The 5,000-nt window shown below is 41.9% G+C and overlaps 1 long non-coding RNA gene across 2 annotated transcripts in view; it reads right to left on the bottom strand.

The window, feature by feature from the left end:
* The window catches only part of LOC122245778 (uncharacterized), a 72,766-nt gene that overhangs the window by 31,922 nt on the left and 35,844 nt on the right, over window positions 1-5,000 (bottom strand). The window contains exon 3 of one of the 2 annotated variants that reach the window (XR_015190656.1): window positions 3,979-4,179. The exons of the other annotated variant lie outside the window; for it this stretch is intronic. This is a non-coding gene — a long non-coding RNA (uncharacterized LOC122245778). Of the gene's footprint in view, window positions 1-3,978; window positions 4,180-5,000 lie in introns of those variants that run through there. 2 annotated transcript variants of the gene reach the window in all.

A 5,000-nucleotide genomic window follows, 5' to 3' on the forward strand; every position in this document is an offset into this window, starting at 1 on the left:
TTTTTTTCGAGAATAGGAAAAGGGGGACCGGGCCGGCACGGGAATGTATTTTATGTTTTCGAGAATAGCAAAATGGGAAGCGGCTTTTTTCAAGAATAGGAAAAAAAAAGAAAGGGTTTTAGTTTGAGCATAAGAAAACACTATTTCTTTCGAGAATGGGAAAAAAGGAAATGGGAATGTATTTTTCTAGAATATAAAAAGGAAGTTTTTTTTCGAGAATAGGAAGAGGGAAAAGTGGAGTAAACCGCAAGCATTAATAGGAACACAAACGTATTAATAATAAATAGGGTAGATAAACACACCAAAAATATGCAGATGACAGAAAAAAATATTACACAACAGGAAAAGAGGCTTGAAAAAACATGAAAAATTTATACAGAAAAAAAATCATAAGAACAGATCTGATGTTCAAAATCTCCAAAGAACAACAAAAACAGAGAGAAGGCGACCCACAAAATAAACACAAGACCACACAAGATAGAACACGCAGTAGAACACCAGCAAAAGCGACTCCACAGAACACGGGAACAAATGATAAAACTCGAAAGAATTATCAAGAGAAGAGGAAGTGAGGGAGTAAGTCTCGAGGCCCAAGAGACTGGGTGCCAGAGGAGGTGCCACGTAATAGTGCCATAAAGCATCGTGAAAGTCGAGTGCCACAGACTTCGGGAAAATATGGCATCGTTTTTTTTTTTCATCTTCATCTTCTTCTTCTTCTTCTTCTTCTTCTTCTTCTTTATGAGAGTTGAGGAAGACGGTCTGTTTACCTTTCGTAGACTTTGGGGAAACGGGATGGGTAGATCGATAGAGTGGGAGAGGGAGGGAGGGAGGGAGAGGAGGGAGGGAGGGAGGGAGGGAGAGGGGGGAGGGAGGAGGAGGGGGGAGGGAGGGGGGAGGGAAGGAAGGAGGGAGGGGGCGGCGGGAGGGGGGAGGGAGGGAGGGAAGAAGGAAGGGAGAGAGGGGAGGAGGGAGGGAGGGAGGGAGGGAGGGAGAGAGCGAGAGAGAGAGAGAGAGAGAGAGAGAGAGAGAGAGAGAGAGAGAGAGAGAGAGATGAGAAAGAGAAGAGAAAGAGAAAGATAAAGAGAAAAAAAAAGAGAAAGATAAAGAAATAGCAATAGAAAGAAGAAAAAGAAAAAGAAGAGAAAGAAAAAGAGAAAAAAAAGGAAGAGAAAGAAAATTATAAAAAAAACTAACCAACCACAAACACAAACACAAACACAAACAGACACACAGAGAGCCAAGCGCCAAGCATCCGTCCAAGGCCCCAGCTATTCGGGGATGGCGTTATTCCATCACAGGTCGAGCGCAAGAGGCCCGGCGCCATACTTGGGGCGAGAGGGAGGGAGGGATGGCGAAAGAGGCCACCAAGGGCGAGACAGAGGAATCCAAAAGGGGGAGAGACATATGCGAGGATGAAGGTGTAATTGAGAGAGAGAGAGAGGAAGCCAAAAGGGGGAGAGACATGTGCGAGGATGAAGGTGTAAGAGAGAGAGAGAGAGAGAGAGAGAGAGAGAGAGAGAGAGAGAGAGAGGAAGCCAAAGGGTGAGGGACACGGCATAAAGGTGTAGGGGAGAGAGAGGAAGCCAGAGGGTGAGGGACACGGGATAAAGGTGTAGGAGAGAGAGAGAGAGGAAGCCAAAGGGTGAGGGACACGGGATAAAGATGTAGGGGAGAAAGGAAGCCAGAGGGTGAGGGACACGGATAAAGGTGTAGGTGAGAGAGAGAGGAAGCCAAAGGGTGAGGGACACGGATAAAGATGTAGGGGAGAAAGGAAGCCGAAGGGGGAGGGGGGGGACACGGGATAAAGATGTAGGAGAGAGAGGGAAAGGCAAAGGGTGAGGGACACGGGATAAAGGTGTAGGAGAGAGAGAGGAAGCCAAAGGATGAGGGACACGGAATAGAGATGTAGGGGAGAGAGGACGCCAAAGGGTGAGGGACACGGGATAAAGATGTGGAATAAATAGAAATCCAAAATCGTGAGAAAGGATAAAGGTGTAAGACAGAAAGGAATCCAAAAGGATGAAAGACACGGGCGAGAATAAAGGTTTGGAAGAAGGGGAATAAAAACAAAGGTGTAGAATGCAAAGATAAGGATGCGAAAAGGAGAGGAATCCAAAAAGGCGAAAAAACACATGCCAGGATAAAGATATAGAAGAGAAGGAATGAGAAAAGGATGAAAGACACAAACGATGAATAAAAAAAAGATGAATAAAAACAAAAAACAAATGAGAGGCAGATGCAAAGATACACACATGGCAGAGAGAGGAATCCAAAACGGCAAAAAATAAATAAATAAAAACACGATAAAGATATAACAAAGACGGGAATCGAATAAGATAAGAAAAGGGTAAGAAAAAAGTTAAGATAGATAGAGGAATCAAGAAAAAAAATGAGAGGCAGAACCATGGCTAAATACGCGAAATAAAACCCTAAAACGACCCTTAATTAAAAAACGAACCATAAAAGACGTCCCTTAAAAAAAAACGGTCCTTATAAAAACGTCTCTTAAAAAAACACCCTAAAATGTAATCTAATCCTTCACGTAAATCAAATTATCAAAAACCTTATCAGTCAAGCGTAAGACTAGTTTGAATAGGGAAGTGTAGGTAGGTAGCTTTATGTAGTTAAGTGTAAGTAGGTTGTTTGAAGGCAGTTAAGTGTAAGTAGGTTGTTTGAAGGCAGTTAAGTGTAAGTAGGTAGTTGATGCAGTTAAGTGTCAGTAGGTTGTTTGTATGTAGTTAAGTGTAAGTAGGTTGTTTGTATGCAGTTAAGTGTAAGTAGGTTGTTTGTATGCAGTTAAGTGTAAGAAGGTAGCTGTATGCAAATAAGTGTAAGTAGGTCGTTGTATGTAGTTCAGTGTAAATAGGTAGTTGTATGTAATTAAGGGTAAGTAGGAAGTTGTATGCAGTTAAGTGTAAGTAGGCAGCTTTATGTAGTTAAGTGTACGTAGGTAGTTGTATGTAAATAAATGTACGTAGGTAGATGCATGTAATAAGTATAAGTAAGTAGTCGTATATAGATAATTGTAGGTAGATAGGTGCAGATATGCAGTTGTAAGTAGATAATTTCAAATAGGTAGTTCCAAGTAGTAAGAGTAAGTACGTGGCGTGAGTAGGTAGCTGTAAGTAGGTAAGAGTAAGTAGGTGAATGCAAGTAGGTGAGTGTAAGTAGGCTGGTGTTAACCGGACTCCGCTGTCGTTGGCTGTGCCCGGCCCGCTACCGGATACCTGGACAATCCGGTTCAGAGAAGCAAAGGTGAGGGAGGGGGGCTGGGCTGGGTTGGTTGGAGGAGGGCTGGGAGGGTAGGAGGGGGGCTGGGAGGGTAGGAGGGGGGCTGGGAGGGTAGGAGGGGGGCTGGGAGGGTAGGAGGGGGGCTGGGAGGGTAAGAGGAGGGAAGGATAGGAGGGGGGCTGGGAGGATAGGAGGAGGGAAGGGAGGGTAGGAGGAGGGCTGGGAGGATAGGAGGGGGGCTGGGAGGGTAGGAGGAGGGAAGGGACAGTAAGTAGGGAAAGAAGAATAGGATAAGAGGAGGGAAGGGAAGGTAGGATACGAGAAAGGAAGGGAGGATGTGTGGGCTGGGACAGTATAGGACAGGAGGGAAGGGAGGGTAGGAGGGCTGGGAGAGTATAGGATAGGAGGGAAGGGAGGGTAGGAGGGCTGGTGGGGGGAGGGAGGGCAGGAGGGAAGAGAGTGCCGCAAGAAGAGGATTAAGATGCCGGTTTAAAACCAATGGACGGGCGCATGTCTGAGTTACTTGTTTTATCCGGAATTTCTTCCTGCTTTAAACTATCTATTTTCTTAACTAGTAATAAATACTCTAGAATCTATTTATAACTTTCAACGATGACGAAAAAATACAAAAAACTAAATTTGAATACCTCTACCATTAATTTAAGAGTGAATCTAACGTATCTATTTTTTTGTACGATATGCATTTTCGAAATCAATTCATCTATCTACGTTTCTATCTATCTATCAATCAATCATCAACCTTCCTCTTTTCTTCCCGTTTTAAGGTCGATCATCTATCGAGGATGAAGATAAATAATTACGTGCCTTTTAATTACACGTAGTCCATAGGCCTACTCTACCCGAAGCGCTGTGATTGATGGGGGTAGAAAATTAATTACATGTTACTGATCTTATACATACTTTTTTCCGGAGTCGTGAGTTACGTACCTGGAAATAAAATGAAAATGGGTTTAGTTAATATAGTTTTTGATAATGATAATGATTATAATGAAAATAGTTATGATTATAGCAGCAATAATAATAGTTACGATGATAATAATATTGATAGTGATAATTATAATAGAAATAGTAATAATGATGATAATAATAAAAAATAACAATGATAATAATGATAATGATAATAACAATAATAATAATAAAAACAATAATGATAATAATAATCATTATTATCATTGTACTTATCACATTTCTGTTCCCCTGTGAAATTATGAGAGAAGAAAAAGATGGAAGCTTAAGCAGTATAACCAAGAGTGAATAAGAGGGAGAGGGAGAGAGAGAGAGAGAAAGAGACACAGAAAAAGATAGGCAGAGATAGAGACAAAAGAGACACAGATAAAAAGAGAAGCAGAGAGAAAGAAACACACACACACAGACCCAAAGACACAGAAAAAAAGAAACAGACAGGACAAGAAAACGAGAAGATGGGAAAGACAGAGATACACAGAAACAGGGAGACATTAAGAGACCAAGATAAATAATCACCCCCCCCTCCCCCCCCAAAAAAAAAAAAATACTACTGGAACTAACTCGCTTTCTAGAGTTACTGCAGGATGACGATTTGAGTAAAAATGACAGCGATTAACGATGGAAAAAAGTGACTTTACGAACGTATTTAAAATGTTGCAGGTTTGGGCTGCAACATTTTCAACTTTCTCTGGCATTGAGGTTATTATTTTGTGATTAGAAGAAAAAAAAATACTTTGCACACGTACACAAACACGCACGAACATACATACAAAGCGAACTAG

The sequence above is a fragment of the Penaeus japonicus genome, unplaced genomic scaffold (assembly GCF_977035675.1).
Source record: "Penaeus japonicus unplaced genomic scaffold, GWHDUDI00000001_assembly GWHDUDI00000037, whole genome shotgun sequence".
In the NCBI taxonomy this organism is placed as follows: Eukaryota; Metazoa; Arthropoda; class Malacostraca; order Decapoda; family Penaeidae; genus Penaeus; species Penaeus japonicus.